Source organism: Nyctereutes procyonoides, unplaced genomic scaffold (assembly GCF_905146905.1).
Source record: "Nyctereutes procyonoides isolate TBG_1078 unplaced genomic scaffold, NYPRO_anot_genome, whole genome shotgun sequence".
Taxonomy (NCBI): Eukaryota; Metazoa; Chordata; class Mammalia; order Carnivora; family Canidae; genus Nyctereutes; species Nyctereutes procyonoides.
In genome coordinates this window covers 23,253,410-23,272,082 of record NW_026575139.1, presented here as the reverse complement: position 1 = coordinate 23,272,082, position 18,673 = coordinate 23,253,410, and the positions used below count along the sequence as shown (strand labels likewise).

At 51.0% G+C, this 18,673-nt stretch overlaps 1 protein-coding gene across 1 annotated transcript in view; it reads left to right on the top strand.

Moving 5' to 3' along the window:
- The window catches only part of ESRRB (estrogen related receptor beta), a 108,533-nt gene that overhangs the window by 7,083 nt on the left and 82,777 nt on the right, over window positions 1-18,673 (top strand). The window lies entirely within an intron of this gene.

The window sequence follows — 18,673 nt, the reverse complement described above, 5'->3', positions numbered from 1 at the left end:
AATATGAAGTGCCCAATTGAAGTCAACTTTTCTGTGCTAAGTGTAATTTTTGACTTGGCTCTTCTTTTTTTTTTAATTGCTTGAATTAACTTGAATTCATAAATCATTTTTTTCTTGTTAATTTTTTAACATTTTGTGATATTTATTTTGATTTGCGTTTTAGGTATTTTCACCGGGTTTGTAGTTTTAAAAAGATCCCTGGAAAGGGAATTGTGAGCCTCGCAGGTCTTTTCATGTGTTCTTGGTTTCCGAAGGGCAAAGAACAAATGCAGGGCTGTGGGGCAGGGTGGAGGATGCGAAAGCTGGTGTTTTAGGCATGATCTCTCTCATGTCTTATCATGTAACATGTTCCTTTGTCTTTAATTCTTTTTCCCCTCTATTTTCATTCCAGTTTGCTCTGGTCTGCTCATGTCCTTTTATCGCTCTGTGATTTTATGTGTTTCGGAGGAAGGAATGTAGGATCTGTGTGTCTGTCTACCTGCGTGAATGTGTGTGTCCGCTTGCGTGTGTGCACACAGGGAGTGTGTGGGTATGTTCCTGCAGTTTGGAGGTGCTGAACCTGATTAGTCAGGGGGAGTCCCAAAGCGGAATGCCTGTTGTCCACCCTGTTCTGATTCAGCCATCAATACCCTTAACCCACCTTAACCCCTTAACATGTCTCCTGCTCCCATGTTTTGGGGGAGACAGCAGGAAGGGTCACAGACCCCCTGTTCACCCGAAGATCCCCCAGGGTAGAGGTGTCTGTTGCCTGAGAACAAGGCGATAGGGACTGGAGGTGTGGGTGAGGGTATCAGGAAGCTCTAAACTTTATTCAAAACCAATTTTTCTGTCTCTCATCTCATCTCACTGCCCAGCGCTTTGAGCTGGAGTTTGGTATCTTAGCGATGCAGAGTGAATGAGCTGGCGTATGCTTTTGTTTTTGCCTCCGTAATCGATCAGCAGAAAACATTCCCTTTTGATGGTGAAACATCCCCTCAGCACACATGCAGAGTGCGGTATTTATCCCTTCCTTTTCGCCTCACTCTTTGTCATCTGTCTCTTGGGTGTGTTGACATTGTCTACCTAAGCAGTCAAGCTAACAAGCTTTGCCAGAAACAACACCGCTTTTACAGAAATAATAGCAATAATGCGATGGTTGCAATAATTATGACAACGGTAATAACAGCTTGCAGCTTTTTCTTCCCCAAAAGCGCACAGCAATTCTCATAACGGGTTTTTCTCATAGTAACCCGGTGAGGCTTGCTGTGTCTTGCCCCCACTGTCCCCCCCTCCCCCGAACATAAATGTTTTGCTGCAAACAAAAATATGCAAAGGCTTCAGGTTTGCACGTCTACATTCATTCAGGAGTTAAAGCTGCCTGGTCTCTGAAATATGAGCAGACGGGTAGAAGAGAATAGGGTGTTAGGCACACGGCCCCCCTGAGAAATGCTGGGTGTGTTGCCTTTGAACTAGGGAGGGAGAAATGTTTCTGTTTCTTGTAAGGGATGCGGTGTCAGGTCTGACCCCACTGCCACGAGCTTCTGAGGTCCATGCCATGCTCTGCCTCTCGGTCCCCCCACCTTCCTCAGTTCTTCTGGCGGCAACCTCGGGAGAGGTTTTAGACCAAAGGCACACAGAGGACAAGGGGGGTTATGGCTTGGCACGTGTGAATAGATGGGAAAAGGACTGTGTGGAAAGAGGCAGAGTCACCTCGCCACCCTTGATCGCCTTCCTGGCCATTCAGTTTCTTGGAGGCTGTCTCTCCCTGCTCCTGGGCACCTGGACCTGCCCTCTGGAGGCAGAGATTAGAGGGAGGGCACCAGGGAGCTGACCCGCTGGATCCCTGTGACCCCTCTTGTGACTCCTCGTGCTCACTCCCAGACCCGGACCAGCTCATCTGCACACTCTGCTCATCTGTGCGTTACTTTTGAAGTAGGCGCTGCCTTTGTTATGTCCTCTCCCTTTCCTTTTTTTTTTTTTTTTGTATGTGTGCCTTGGAAAGAGGAGACAGCCTAATACACCAGCCTAATATAATAGGGAGTGCCTAATAAACCAGAGTCCCGCGGCTGGCTCTGGGTTTTTTTTTTTTTTTTTTTTTTTTACTTTAATATTCTTACTTGTGTCCTTACTCAATTTTTTTTTTCTCTCTCCCTAAACAAAACAAACCAGACCCAAAGCTCTGGGCTTTGGGTTATTAATTGATTATTAACTGATTTAACAAACAAAACATCCTACCCCTAAGGAATCCCGGCAAGAGTCTGGCTGTGCCGCTCAGGTCAAGAGCTGCCTTTTCCCCTCAATCGGTGAGAAACGTTACAGCTTCAATTCCCTTGCTGGACGCTGAGTAAAAAATTAATTCATGAATAATAAAAACCAATCAGTCTTGTTGAGTTTAAGAAGGATTAGGAGAAAGGGTGTTTTTTCTTACAGAGAACATTTGGAATCTGCGTGTCATTGTCACCGAGTGTTCGGAGTAGCTTGCGCGTGCCTTTCTTCACAGCAAATGAGCTATTTATTATCCCAAGGTGTAGCACATCTTTCTCAGTTGTAAGGCCAACTTGCTGAGGACTATTATGGGTTTCCCACCCACTTCTCTCCCACAGTCCCATAACCTGTGATAATTCATTGAAATTAAGACGGTTTCCTGTGTAAGTGGCACATAACCAAACAGCAACACTGCTGGCATTGCCTAGGAATAAGCCCCTCCATGAATGCGATGGGGTCTTTTTGGTTTCCCTCCCCTTCCTTTCCCTGGAAAGTAATTGACCAGAAATTTACATGCCTTTGCCAGAACTAGAGAAATTAAGACTTGTAGATTCTCTTTTTACTTTCTATTAATGGTATCTCCCTCCCAGGGTTGTTGTGAGGAGTAAACAGAGGTAATTCAAAAGTGCTGGGCAAGTAGTGGGTGTCTTAAAGGTTCCAGGCTCTCACTAATTTTTTGATGTCATCTTTTGGAAGTTACTTTTCATTCCTTTGACATAACCTTACAATGATAGTCCTCCTCAGCAGTGAGATTGGGGTGCGTGAACTGATTACTTCATTTAATGCGATCAATGTGGCTTGGGTTTCCATATGTAACACAAGGAGATTAGAGAAGGAATTATGATGTGGGCCTGGGATGATGAATAGGAACTATTCTCTGAATGAATCTCTGTATCTTCCACCCTGTAGGTAGAGTTGCCCAATAAAATACAAGACACCCAGTTAAATTTGGACTTTGGATAAACAACAAATTATTTTTTAGGGTTATGGCCCGTGCAATATTTGCCAAATCTGGCAATGCAATCATAGGTGTTTTTCTTAAGTCGGTCTGATTAAGAACTACATCTTCTTTATTTTTTCTGCTTTTGACAAAGTCCAAGAGAACAATTATGTGTTTAGTTGTTTTTCAGATTGTCTTTTAAATGACTTTTTTGCCCACACTAACTTGTTAGGTTGGCCACATCCTTAGAAGTTAGTGGGTACAAGTGTTTCCTGTCATCCAGCTATATCGGTACAATTGCAATCAGGTAAGTAAATCTGCCCAATGAGGTCTCCTAACATAGCAGCTCAGAGCTACTGAACTTTGCTTTAGGGGGCAGAGCAGGGTAAGCAGAGTCCTTTTGGAAACACGCCTTTGCATGAGGAGCAGGTCAAGGGCCTGGACGGCTAGGACCTGAGCTCCTGGCAACTGGAAGCTCCCCTCGCTGCACCTGGGAGGCCAAAAGCTGAGGTCTCTTGCTACCTTCCCACACAAGGGCAGGAGGCTGACCCTTTGGAGCCAGCCTCCTATGAGGCTGGGGGGTGGTGGTGATGGGGGCGGGGGTGGGGAGACCGCCCAAATGAGCATCAAGTGGTTTAGGGAGGACAATGGGTTGCACCTGAAACAGCCAACTGGAAACATGGAGAGACTGGGGCTCCCCAGTGGGGGGATGAACGAACCCCAGATGCTTTTGCCTCTCAGAGCAGCACAGTCCCAGAGCCTGGGTAAACACAACCATTGTTTTAAGCGTGCTACCCTCGCAGCCCAGAGTAGAGGAAATGGAAGAGCTCTAGAGCCCCCTACAGGCCCTCGGTGGCACTGCACCTCCTGGGTGACAGTCCCACTACGGAGCCTTCCCAGGGCAGGAGGGAGTGTGGAGGCTCCCACAGGGTGAGCCTGCAGAAACTTCCGGAGGAGTGAGCCCCTGACTTCAGCGTCAGGAAGCAGCTCTGGTTTTGCTCCTGCCTTTCGGAGCCGTGCTTCAGGCTCTTCAGCGCGCAGCTGCCTCCTAGTGAGGTGCTGCCCCGCCCAACACATCCACACGTGCGTGCACACCTGCACATGCACACATGCACAACACACTCGCTATGTCTGTGGCTTGCCTGGCCTCCGAACAGGCTGGAAAGGCTCAAGCCTCATTCAGCGTGAGGAAAGCCCTCCAGCTGCTGGATACGCAGAAGCAATGGGGCCGGCACTCCTTCAGAGCCTGATACTCATATTCAGATTCTCTTCTCCAAGACACCTAACTCCCTGGAGAATCATTGTAGGGTTTGCTGGAAGAAAAGTTTTGGTGGAGATGAGGGAGCCAAAAACAAACTGTCAGATCAGAGGCGGGCAATTGTAATACTAGTGATAGTAGCAGTCATCGCAATTTGTTAAGCACTTACTATGTGCTGGGCCTTGTCCTAAGAATATTTGATGTACTGTTAACTTACTGCCCTTCACAACAGCCCTGTGAAGGAGATCCTATTGCCCTCCTCAGTTTACTGGTAGGGAAACTAGGGAACAGAGACATTAGGTCACTTGCCTCAGGTCACACAGCTGGCCAAGCTGGGATTTACTCAGAAGCAACCTGGTTGCGTGCCTGCACTCCTCACTATGTTATGTGTCATTTGTGTCTAGAATTTCAGCTCTCTAGTTCCAGCTCCAGAACACCCCTTCTTACCCATGTGGGCCTGACACGTGAGTAAAGTGTAGGGTGGAGGTAGAAGGGGAAAATTGGGCTCCATGTCTTGGAAGAATTGGCCCTGGGGATTAGGTCCCTCTTCCCCCCTCAGCCCAGCACAGGGAAAGGCTGCAGAAAGGAGCTTTCGGTCCTCTTAATATCAATCTCCCAGGGCCCATGGCCAACCCTCAGGGGTCCCTGATGGTCTGATCCACCTCATGCCTCCCTCTAAGTGTGTCCTAATGCATTTGGTTGCTTAATCCTCTAATCTCATGCCTTCCCCTTGTTCTGTCCACCACTGGCCCTCCAACCCCTAGGTCTGGAATCTCAGTGATGGACAGTTGGGTCCAGCCTGGGCACCTGGGGGTACCACACACCAGCACCTGCAAAAGAGCATTCCAGCATTGCCCTCAAACCTACTTCTCCCCATATCCTCCTTAATCTCTCTCCCTCCCTTGATGCAGGGGCACCCAGCCAAGATAAAGGGCATCGCTTTGGTTCTGCTCTCTCTCCTCATTGACCAACGCCTGCCCCAGATGGACAGATTTTACCTAAATATACACCTCAATCTCGTCTTCCCTATTCGTACTGTCGCTTACTTACTCTCCAGCCCCCAGTCTGCCTGGCAGAGACTTCTGTTTATCCTTTCAACCCTGCTCATGTATTCCCCTCTGGTGGGGCCAGCCCTGAGCCCTCCTGGGGCAGTTGAACTCTCTCCTTCCAGCTGCAGACGGGTCCCGGCCCCGCACTGGGTCGTAATCTGCTGGATTTGAATGCATCTCTCCCCCCTGGATCATAAGCCCTGGGAGTAAAAGCTCATCTGTGTGTCTGTGTTGCCTATGACAGCACCTGCCTGGTACAGAGTAGGTGCTTGATGCATGTTGGTGGAGCTGACGTAGGGTGATCCGAGGTGGATGAAGGGGAATTCTGGGGCATGAGGAACAAGTAGAAGGCCATGGGAAAAGTGGCCAGGCGGGGCCCAGTTCTGTGGGTCCGTGGCCTGGCTGATCACTGGAGCAGATCTGGCCGGCTGGATGGGCATCCATGCCCTTCTTTGGGGCAGCACATATAGTGGTTAGGAGGAAAGGCTCTGGCCGCAGACTGAGTCTTAAGCCCTGGCCCCAGTGGGGTGCTGGAGCCAGCTCAAACTGGCCTGGGAGAGCCAGTGGCTTGGGAGAGGGGATCATTAACATTTACAGGAATTTTGTAAGCTGATCGTCAAACACAACTGTTACTAAAAATGAAATTATATGGGGACATCTGGGTGACTCAGTGGTTGAGCGTCTGCCTTTGGCTCAGGGCATCATCCCTGGTGTCCTGGGATGGAGTCCTGCGTCGACCTCCCTGAGAGGAGCCTGCTTCTCCCTCTGCCTGTGTCTCTGCCTCTGTGTGTGTGTGTGTGTGTTTGTGTCTCTCATGAAAAAATAAATTAAAAAAAAAAAGAAATTATATAAACTTGCAGCCAAATACATTGTATGAGCGACAAAGGTAATAAGTACTCAAAACTCATTACTCCCTAATATTTTGCTACCTTTTGCGTTCTTGAAGTAAATTTGCATCTAACAGATCTGCACAGTGGAGATGCCATGTGATGGGTCATTACTGACTGTGTCTTCACAGTAGTGCCATGTCAGTGGCGTCACATGGGTGGCTTGCAGCTGGCTCTGAGGGCAGTACGGACACCATGGAAATTGGCAGATGCTACAAATTGGTCCCCTTTTCCAGCCAGTAGGCAGGTATTTACCACCACCCCCACCCCCGCCCGCCTAGCTGCCAGACCTCTCAGCTCTGGGCCCCTGGATAAGTGACTTCATCTCTGAGCCTCAGACTTCTCATCCACAGTGATCCCCTTGTTGGACTCCTGTAAAGATGAAAAATTGACCCACGTCAACTGCTAAGAGTAGAGACTGGCACACAGTAGGTACCTACACACTTTGGCTCTCTTTAGTATTTCTTCCTCCCTGATCCAGGCATAGCCCTATCCAAATTCTGTCTGAATCTGAGAATCTTCACAGTGGAGTGTGAGCTATGTGCCTGGGGTGTGAGGGGATTGCTTTCCCGTGCTGGACCCTTACCCAAGGGATTTGACTGTTGTTGCTAAAGAGGGGAGCAGAAAACGCTAATTTTCTTTCCATGGGGAAGAGGCCCTGACGGAGAGGTTTGCTCAAGCCTCCAGCCAGGAGGGGTTTGTGCCCCAGACCCCGTGAGGAACTGGGTCTGCAGCAGCTGCCAACGTGGCCGACAGGTGAGGCCGGCACAGGTGAGGTCAGGAGAGAGATGGAGCAGGTGCCAAGAACAGCCAAGCTTCAGTGTGAAGGGAGGCTCCGCAGGGGCTGCAGCGGGTCCCAAAGACCGTGTGAGGGGCAGCTCCTCTCCCCGGAAATACTGGAGAGTGTAGCCATGCTCACAAAGGCAAGTGGGAGTTGAGGGACTATCTAGACCATTCCCAAGTTAGTGTCCCAAGTTGGAAACAGCTTGAGTTGAGGCTGCATTGGCTGTGCTGTAGTTTGTGGGGATGCCACAGGAAATTGGGGTGTTGAGAGCATCTAGTCTGTAGCTCCTAGGGCATCCGAGGCCCAGGAGAGGGCTGGAGTGCACTAGGGCTGTCCTAGACTCCTCCTTGCAGGTTCCTCAGGGTCCTGGAGGAGGGCATTGCCCCAGCAGTTACCTGGAAACATATTCAGGCTCAGATCTCTGGTCAGGAGGCCCAGCTCAGTGACTCAGTGACACACACAGCTCCTGGGCCGGCCCAGCCCACTTTCAATGGTAAGTGAACTGCAAGCCTATAGACACCAGGTAATGGCTAGGTCTACACAGCTTTATAGACTGGAAGGCTTGTCTCGTCACTGAGGTCTCATTTCATTCTTTGAATCCCTGGTCTGTAGAGAAATGCTCTTGGAAATGGTGGAGGAGCTTTCAGTAAATATAAGGTAAAGCTTGAGAAAATTTTGTGCATTGGCTGAATTGCTGGTGGGCCACCAGGACAGTTGTACATGTTGTTCACTGACAAAGAGTGCCTGGTTGAGGGGGTAGGTCTCAACCTAGTTTTCGTAATTCATGCCAGGGCACCCATAGCAGGGAGGAAAGAGGGTGAGTATCCAAGGGGTTCAAGGCCTAGAGGGGGATGAGGAGCCCCAGGCCCTGACTCATAGTGGGAGCAGCACCCCTGGCTAACACGTACCCTGGTTCTCTATAGGCCGCTGTTCCTGTCTGCCCAGCACCACCCCTGCAGCCTGAATTTAGAGCTTGATAACTCTTCAGAAAGCTTTCTTTTCTGTTTAACTATAGTTCCCAGTCAGTCCCCCGCAGCTCCCAGCAGGCAAGAGGCAGGAAGGGACACCCAGGCTCTGCTCTTCCTGCTGCACTTGATTCAGGATGCCCACGGGAGCAGAGACATACTGGGACCCTGCGCTGCCAGACTTAATGTGCCAGATATGTGTGGGCGTGGAGGTGGGCGAGCGGGGGGCCCTGGCCGGCAGGGCCACATTGGAGGGGAAGGGTCACTTGGTCCCTGGATTCCAAAAGTAGATTCTGGGCTGTGCTGGAGCTTGGCAACTTGGAGGGGACTGGAGGGGGAGGGAACTGCTATTTCTCTCACAGACCCCTGTGGTTCAGGACCAAGTTTCCTGACACTCTTCTTGGCACATTAATGTGGTCCCAAGCCAAACCTCTCTGCTGACCCAGGGCTCAGGAAAGAGGAGCACCACCCCTGAGAAGAGCATGTGGCTCAGGTGGCCGCCACCAGGTCCTTCTAACAGGACAGCTGTGCAAAGGGCAGGGCATCTGGAAGTGTCCATGCTGTGCTGGACTGAGGCCCCTTCCCAGGAAGGAAGGAGGAAGAGCCGAGTACAGCACCCCCTCACTGCTGCCCGGGTCAGCTGCCCTGGATGGCATTGGCCTTCGTGGAGAGGAGCTGCTAGAGAGAGGTTGGTGTGTTGGAGCTGGGACGTGGGGCCTGTGGTCGGCACCTCGGGGGGCCTCTGCGTGGGTCTACGGGGCAGGGACGCACCAGAGGCCACTTGCCTGCGTGTGGCAGAGAGAGCCCTGCTTTGGTCTGTGTGGTGCCGTGGCCAACATCTAGCAGGCCTGGACAGGGGGATTGAGATATTCATCTCCCCTGTACCCTGAGCCCCTCAGCTCCACACCTGACCAGCAGAGCGGTCCCAGGAGGAGACCCTGCAGGCTTGATGTGGGGCCACAGTCAGGGACCTTGCCTGCCCTCTCTAGGGACAGGCAACCCTCAGCAAAAAGGCTGTCATCACCCCGGGAAGCGCCTCCCACTTGGCTCTGTGAGACGTCCCTGTCCCTGTGTGCTTGTGGCCTTCAGCCTGGCTCACCCCTCCCCTACCCCTCGTAACCTCCTCAGACTAGGCCAGCTACTTTTCCTGCTGGTAATAGTAATAAAAATAGGTACATGTGGTCTGGGAGTGGATCTCTCTCTCTCTCTCTCTTTCTTTGGTCTTTACCTGCGTTTTAAAATTTTTACATTTTATGACCTCTAGACATTGTGTGCAATACCTTTATTGTGCAAAAGAAAAAGTTGCCTGGGCTAAGAGCAGTCCAAGAAATTAGGGATCCGTGGCAGCCCAGCCATGTCCACAGTGGGACCAGAGGTCAGGCCAGGAGGGGGGTCCCTGGACGGTGTCTGTGTTGGGGGTGTGGCCAGGTATGGGCTGCTGCACCTGGGTGAGTCTGAAGGGTTTCCCAGCAGGAACTGGGCTGGCGGCAGGTGCCCAGGTACCTGCAGGAGCCGAATCAGAAGCCTCCCCACAGAGGGCGGGAGAATCTGAGGGTGCCTCAGTGGGCTCAGGCTAGGGATCTATCTGTGCAGTCTTGCCCTGGGGGACACTTTAGATCCTGGCCTGTGCAGGTGAGGCCAGAGATCGTGCCCGGGACAGGTAGGCTTGGCCACACCAGGCTAAACCAGTTTCTCACTGATTCTGCACCTCTTTCCTTTTTCTCCATCGTACTTTCTTCCTCGCCCCCTGTTTCTGCCTCTGTCATCCTTGCCCGTATATTCCTCTGCCCCTGCCAAGGACAACAGTCGTGATTGCTAACATCGACTAGATGCCCGCTGTGAGCCAAGCACCTGCACACAGCTTCTCGCGGCTCCCCACACCTCTCCGTCTCTCTTTCTGGGAACTTCTGAAAGTCCTGCTTGGCTGGGGTGTGAGACTTCCTGCTTCCCTGAGGAAGGAGGCAGAATGTGGAGGCTGGGGGAGCCCCGCGAGGCTCACTGGCACCTAAGCTCTCATTTTACAGGTAGTAAAGCAAAGCCCGGAGTGTGTGAGGCCTTGTCTCAGGTTGAGCCTGGGCTGGATGTGTAGAACGAAAGACTGGGCCCCAGCCTTTTGGCCTCCCACCCCCACCCCTGCCCTCCAGCACTTTGTCCTCCACTGCCTGGCTCTCTGGATGGCCATTCTCTTTGACCCTCTGCTTCGCAAGGGCCTCCCTGGCCTCGTGGTTGTGAGGACTAGGAAGTGTGAGCCTCAGGACTAAGTAGTACAGATCCCCAACTCCACATTCCACTGCCATGCCATGGGCCTGCCCCAGGCCAGGCCACGAGATGGTAGGAGACAGAGAACCAGAGGAGGGCTGGACAGACGGACAGGAACAATTTTGAGTTTAAAAATATATATATCAAGGAATGGAAAGAGTTTTTTAATGGATGGAAACTGGTAGGATGAAAGATGACCTGGTCATTCTGGACAAGTTGACCTCCCTCCTCCTCCACCTGGTTCCTCTGCCCTACGTCTCCTGATGCAGGCCTGCGCCCCCTTCACACTCCCCTCCCTCTCCTTAGGCTGTGCTCGGTGCCTGCACGTGGTCAGGAGCTCTTCTCCCGGTGAGGGTGTGGAGGAGAGGGTAGGAGATTTGAGTCATGGGATAATCAAGACCATGTCCTCTGTCTGGCTCATGTTGGCCTTCCTGATGCCCCATCCCCTGCTTGGATGAAGAGAGGAGTGCACTGCCCTGCTGCCAATCCTGCGGCGCTCGCAGGCAGCACTCCAGCTACTGTAGCTCACGTCTACAGTCAGCACCTAACTGGCCATCCTCTATCTGAGCTCGTCTTCAGGGTCTGGCGATATTGGGTGTATATTGACAGCTGTGACCAAGCTGGCAAGGCTAGAGAAGGCCTCCGGGGAGGAGGGAGAGGGAGCCTCCTGCGTCATGACTCACACTAGGTGGACACATGGGGACAGACGAGCGCCATGTGGTTGTGGTGGACAGGGTGGGCCTTTGATGGTCCTACAGGCCTGAATTCACCTGGCTCCTCCTGCCCCCTTGCTAAGTAGCCTTGGGCAAGTCACCTAACCTCCCTGTGCCCAGCTGGACTCATCTGAAAAACGGATTACCAACTGTTCCCTTCTGGGGTGGTGGGAAGATCTGATCAAATCATTCTTATGAAATGTTCACACGAGGGTATCGTCAGGCCCTCTCCCCGTTGGCCCTGGCCCAAGCGATCTCTGGAAACATTGCTGTGGTCATCGAAGGGAAAAATGCAAATCCATTTAAAGGTATTACTGAATTGTGAGTTCATTATGTGTTTTTCCAACTAACAAAGAATAAGGGGACTTAAGATCATGATACGGGGGGGGAATCAACAAATGTTTTGATATTAAGAAGAGGCCCTCCCAGGTCCACATGAAGTGACAGGAAATTCAGGCAGCAGAGAGTTCAGTGGGGAAAGGTTGTGGCTGAACAAAATATACAGTTGACCCTCCAACAGCCTCGGGGTGAGGGCACCAGCACCCCCCCACTGTGCAGTAGAAGATCTAAGTGTAACTCCTGACTCCCCCCAAACTTAACTATTAACAGCCTGCTCATGACAGTATACTGACAGTATAAACTGTCAACTAACACGTATTTTATACATCTATACGTATTGTATACTATTTTCTTACAATAAAGTAAGCAGAGAAAAGAAAAATGTTATAAGAAAATCCCAAGGAAGAGAAAATACATTTTATGGTGTTGTACTGTGTTTATTGAAAAGTTTTGTATACGAGTGGACCCACACTGTTCAAACGCGTGGTGTTCAAGGGCCAACTGCGTAGAAAAGTCACATTTGTGGGTTTTTTTTTTTTGTTGTTGTTTTTTTTTAATTCCCAATGCTGGGCATCTGCCTTGAAAACTTCTGGAAAGAGACAGCCAAAGCCGTCTTTTGAGTTACCTCTGGGGAATCTGCTTGAGGATGCTGGAATTGGGAGAGATTTTTACTTTTTTTTTTTTTTCTTTTGAGATGTTTACTTTTGACATTGCCCTTTTGATTGTTTGCAAGTAAGTATTCTATGATGAAAACGACTTTTAATTAAAAGTTTATGGAAGCCAAAGCATGCAAGCAAACTAACGGACCCTCCTGAGAAAAACTTCCAAACAAGAGGGGCCCTCTGCAAACTCGGAAGGGAGTGCTCAGGACAGAGGACCTTCCAGAAGCCGGGCTCCTTGCCCCCGCTGCCTGCCCACCTGCTTCCCCTTGTCGCCTCGAGGGCACTGTGCACCTCTCCAGGTGGCACCTGTGCTAGAAGCAGCCCCAAAGACCCCCCGGGAGGGGGGGAGCCCGCAGGCAGGCAGGGCCGCAGGGCCTGCTGGCGAGGACAGCAGATGGGCGGCCGGGGCTCTGCCCGCTTGGCAAGGGTGGGCCTCTCCACCACAGTCTTCCTACACTTCACGCCTCACAGAGCCACTGGGGGATCGTGACTGGGCAAGTGGGCGGCTTCTCCCCTGCCTAGGAAGCCATTAATCTCGCGTCTCCGCAGCCACTTGTCCTCCCCACCCGCCCTCACCCCCCCAGCCGCCCTGGCATCGACCGACTCTCGAAAAGGACATGAAAGGGGGCCCTGGGCTTCTCTCCATGGTGGACCATGACCCTGGAAAATACCATCTGGCTTTTCTGTGTGTCTTCTGACACCAATTCCCCAGGTCGGGACACATCAAAGAGAGCTGTGTATGTCTGGGGACATTTCTCATTGTTATTCCTTTGGCAGGGCTTTTAGATTCAAGGTCACAGGCAAACTCAAGACTCAAGACTCCAGAGGCTGCGTGTGGGGCCTGGCACCTTCCAGTCGGATGGATGCCGGGGAGAGAGGGCTTGCAGGGGGCCACCTGGGGCCTCCCAGAGGGCAGGACCCTATTCACCGCACAGGGCAGGCCTGTCCCCCCCACCCTGCCCCCAGGCAAGGCCAGGCAGCAGAACTTCCTGGCGTTACCTGCTCTGCATTTACTTCTCTGCAACCCAACTGTAACCACACAAAACAGCCAGGGTGTCAGGTACCCAATCTGGGGTGCTAGCAAATGTGTAGAGTTTGACCTGGGCCCTAGGACCCTTGGCTTTGGCCTCAGATCTGTATTTTCTTTAAGAAGGCGGAGGTTGGGATGCCTGGGTGGCTCAGTGGTTGAGCGTCTGCCTTCAGCTCAGGGCGTGATCCTGGAGATCTGGAATCAAGTCCCACATTGGGGTCCCCACAGGGAGCCTGCTTCTCCCTCTGCCTATGTCTCTGCCTCTCTCTGTGTGTCTCTTATGAATAAATAAATAAAATCTTAAAAAAAAAAAAGAAGGCAGAGGTTGCTGGCTTTAGAGTAATTCCAAAATAGGGTTATCTGGGCTAAAGTACTTTTGTGCAAAAGGGAAGGTCTTCGATAGCCTGGGTATTTGGAATTAGAAGCAGACAACACTCTGAGTAGTGAGGAGTCCATCGCCAGAGGTATGGAAGTGGAAAGGGGGACTGTTTGGAAGTCTTTGGAGGCTACAGCCTTGGGCAGGGGATTGAGCTCTCTGTTGTACACTTTGCTTGTCTCAAATAAGACCCTGAATTTCCTATCAGTGGGGAGCAGATACTGGGCCTGAGAGGGGCTGCATCGGACATTGCCTCACTTTTCCCTTTTGATATTCCCAAAGCGGGGCAGGGCCTCCTAAACCAGCTTGCACATGTTGGAAAATTGGCTCAGTAACCCTAATAGCCAATGCACATCTGCATGTTTACTATGTGCCAGGCTCCACACTGCACGCTTCTACCTATTTTTTTTGGTCTTTGAATCTCAACTGTACTACAAAGTAGGCACATGTAATTCATTTTTAGGTGAAAAGACAGGGATTCAGAGCTGTTGAGTGGCATCCCCAAAGTCACAGAGCTAACAAAAGGCAAAACCAGAATTTGAACCCAGATCCGCCTTCCGAGTCCTCTCTGCTGGACACACTTGTGGATGACAGATGGTTCCCCGCGATATCCTTTCTTTCTTTGTTGGAAATTGTTTGGTTCTTTTTGCCACTGTTGATGCCCATCAGAGTTCAAAGGCAGTCAAGAGACTGGGTGGTCTCTGCTTTGCCGCTTACTGCCTTGGCAGATCTAGCAGGTGGCTGCAGGGGAGAGAGCTCTCAGCGGCACCACCCAAGGCAGGAAGGGGGCATTCATCTGGGGCAGGGAATGGTAGTGTCAGCTTCCCATTCAGAATTAGCTTTTCCAGGCGCCAGCTACATGTACTCACGGAGTCCTCATGACACCCCTTGGAGGTGGAAGCTCTTCTGTACTTATTTGTACAAATGTGGGAACAGAGAGGCTGTGCGGTTGCTCAGCCAGCTGACAGTGGGGTCAGGATCCAATCAGAGTCACACAGTCTCACCACTGCCATTCTGCCTTTTGTACAGTCCAGCCGCTGCTGTTTTGTGGAGGGGATGTAGGGGAAATAGAAAGGACTCAGTTGTATAGATGGGTTAGGGATTATTTTAATTCTCATTTTGTAAATGGAGAGCCTACGGCCCCCTAGTGTCTTGCTACAGTCAGAAGTTGAGGTGGAAGCTAGCGCTAGGCCCCTCCTTGCATGTCTGGCTCCATCCCAGCCTCAGTCTCCCTCCTTTCCGAATGGGCCCAAACAGCAGAAGCTGACCATTTAGGAGGAGATGGTGACGAAGCTGTGCACAGGGGAAAGAGGCTGGATAATTTGCTGGCTGGCTGGTAGCTTTTTAACATCAGCATCCCTATCTTTGTTTAAATAGCTAAAGCGCGGGATGCCTGGGTGGCTCACCGGTTGAGCCAGGACGTGACCTCGGAGTCCCAGGATTGAGTCCCACGTCGGGCTCCCTGCATTGAGCTTCATTCTCCCTCTGCCTGGGTCTCTGCCTCTCTCTCTCTCTCTGTGTCTCTCATGAATAAATAAATAAAATCTTAAAAAAAAAAAATAGCTGAAGTGCTGTGACCCACCCGACAAGAAGCTCTGTATTGTGGAGTCTGAGGCCCTCGCCTGGCCCCTTTGGTCAATCTGTGATCATAGACATGTGACTCAGCCCCTGAGCCTCCATTTTCTCATCTGCATGATGGGGATGATAGCACCCCATCTCATTGGGTACCTGTGAGGATTAGGTGAACTCTAGTCCAACACGGGTGAGATGTGACCCCCAGGAGGCCTGTCCCAGGAGCACTCCATCCCTCACTCCTCCTCAGTAGGCCGGTGGAGTCTGCATCACCTCTGAATGGGCTCGCTGGTGGCCAATCTTCTTCCTTTGAGGGTGGATTTAATTTTAATACCGCCAAGGTCATTTGGAGACAAGGGTAGGGAATTATTGGGTGATGAAGCTGAGCAAAGCGATTTTTGATTACAAAGAGAAGTGAAGATGGGACTCTATTTCTCATATAATCTGGCTCCAAAGGCAGGTCCCCAGAGGAGCTCCAGAAATGCTTTGACCAAAGACAGCATCCCGGGAGCTGGGGAGAGGTGCTCAAGGTGACCACGCTGAAGGGGACAGCACTCACCAGGGTATATAAATATCAGTTGGTCACAATTGGTCTCCCGACGTCACAGTCACACTCCACTGCTCCTGACCAGCTGCCATCACTTCGTGGAGCAAACTTGGTGGGAGCTCATGTAGGCATCCCAGGGAACCCGGGGAACTGTGGCCGCCACGGGTCAGGCTCAGTCCCTGCTCCATGCAGAATACGTAACGGCCCAGCAAGATACCTCTAACTTTCTTGTCTTACCAGCCAAAGCTGCAAACAACCCAGCAGAACCCATGCTGCTGCTTTGGCCAAGAGCTGCCAAATGAGCCAGAGCTTTCAAGAGACTAGCTGGAGGCAAAAGGGAAGAGGGACACATGCCCTATTGCAGACTGTCTCCCCTTTGCTGTCCTGCCCACTGCTCCCTTGTGGTGTGTTCAATACATTTCTATCTACCTTAAAAAAAAAAAAAAAAGGAAGAGGGACACACTCCCCCCCTTTTGCCTGGTATGTTGTTTACTCTTGAGAATTAGCCTGGCAATGAGAACCCTAAAAGTGGGCACTTAATTCCCCTTTACTTCCCCTTTACTTGTACTGCCATCCCCTGGCATTCTGCCTCTGGCAAAACACTCGGAGAAACTGTTCCAGAAAAGGTAGAGATTTACAAGTTTTGAGTAAGAAAACGGCAAACGGAGAACACAGCGTGGGGAGACGGGCAGCGCCTGGGGGCAGAGAACACTCAGCAGCGGCAGATGGACCGACTGGCCAGTCTGAAGTCTGCAGAAATGAGAGCAAAAGGAGGAAAGTGAGAGTGGCCCTGGGAGCCTTCCAGAAGGACCCTGCCCTTTATTCTGAGATTATGGCCTTCCTCATTTGGGGTGTTTGTTTGTTTTTAAAAAGATTTTATTATTATTCATGAGAGACACAGAGAGAGAGGCAGAGACATAGGCAGAGGGAGAAGCAGGCTCCCTGCAGGGAGCCCAATGAGGGACTCGATCCCTGGACCCAGGGTCACAACCTGGGCCAAAGGCAGATGCTCAACCACTGAGCCACCCAAGAGCCCCTCACTTGGGGTGTTAACATGGCTTTTCTTCTCTAAAATAATGGTTAGACTAGATTCTTTTTTTTTTTTTTTAATGTTCTTACTTGATAAAATAGTCAACCCTGTATTGGTTCCCAAATCCAGTGGTGTTGAGTAGAGTAGAGTTTGCCCTGTGAAGTTGAAAGATGGGAACCCCTGGCTTAGAACCCCGAACCCAGAACTACAGGCTCTGCCGGGAACCCGGGGAAGGAAAGTGCAGACACGAGAACCCAGCCTTCCCACCTGCTGTCCTAGAAGGAGAGGCTTCCACAAGATGGGGCTCGGTCCACCCAGGATGCCCCCCTTCTGTGGAGCCCTGCTCTTCATGCTCTTCACAGGGCAGCGAATTCAAAGTCGCAGAGAGAGGGCTTTTGTTTCTTCACCCCTTTGGCCGGGTACCACGTGGAGCGCTGTCCTCACCCTCCATGGATTCAGGGAGATGCCAGCTGCCCATCTGCGAAAAAAGGCCCCTCAGTCCCCTTGTGGCACCTGCACTTCAGGTCTGGGGTCCTCTTGAGACCACCACCATCCCAGATACTCACAGGGGAGAAGCAAGAGGAGAAAAGCCCTAACCTCCTGGTGGCAAAGCCGAAGAGAACAAGAAAGGAAAATCTCAGACAGACTGGGAGTTTCATTCATGAAAGAGCATGCCTTCTGAATCCCCATTCTGTTTTTTCCACCTGGAACATTTCAGATGAAGAGACCATGAGGAATGGAGACCCCAGTGATACATTACCTCAGAGAGCACCTTGAGGTTTAGGCAGGGGGTGGGAGCCCTGTTTTCTGAGCAGCGGTTGGGGCCGAGGCCTGCAGCCCTCTTAGATTCTCACCCTTGACGGCAGTGTCCCTTGAAGACTACATGGAACTTAGGGCCTACAAGGTGTTCTGGGGGTGGGGTGGGTGGAGAGGTTTCTGTGGTTAATTTGTCAGGGTCCCAGAGAAACAGCAAATAGAATGAGTGTGTGTGAGTGTGTGTGTGTACATGTATACAGAGAGAGAGAGCGAGAGGGAGATTTTTGAGGAATCCGCTCATGCTGACAAGTCCCAGGATCTGCAGGTGAGTCAGCAAGTCCAAAGGCCTAAACCCAGGAGAGCCAATGGTATAGAGCCAGAGGCCAGCCGGCTTGAGACCCCAGAGGAGGTGGAGTTTCAGTTTGAATCCAAAGGCAGGAAAAAGCCAATGTCCCAACTGGAAGGGGGTCAGGCAGGAGAAATTCTCTCTTACTTGGGACAGAGTTGGCCTTTTTGTTCTGTGTAGGCTTTCAGCAGATGCAACAAGGCGCACCCCCATTTGGGAGAGCAGTCTGCTTCCTTCAAGTCTGTCTATTAATTAATTAATTTTTAAAAGAACTTATTTATTTATTCATGAGAGACACAGAGAGAGAGGCAGAGACATAGGCAGAGGGAGAAGCAGGCTCCCCATGGAGAGCCCGATGCAGGACTCTATCCTAGGACCCCAAGGATCATACCTCGAGCCAAAGGCAAACACTCAACCACTGAGCCACCCAGGCATCCCCAAGTCTACCAATTTAAATGTTAGTGTCAGGAATCCTTGGGTGGCTCAGTGGTTTGGTGCCTGCCTTTGGCCCGGAGCGCGATCCTGGAGTCCTGGGATCGAGTCCCACATCAGGCTCCCTGCGTGGAGCCTGCTTCTTCCTCTGCCTGTGTCTCTGCCTCTCTCTCTCCTCTGTGTCTTTCATAAATAAATAAATAAATAAATAAATAAATAAATAAATAAATAAATAAATCTTTAAAAAAAAATGTCAGTGTCATCCAGAAACACCCTCACAGAAGCACCCAGAACAATGTTTGACTAAATATCTGGGCACCTCAGGGCCCAGTCAAGTTGACACATAAAATTAACCATCAGAGTGATCAAATGAATTTGGGGGAATTATGTATACTAATAGCCCTGTCTTAGACCTTCCAGTGTGTTAGCGTCTTAAAAGGTTCTGAGAAGGTCTGCGGTAAGAAACCTATTTGACTTGCTCACC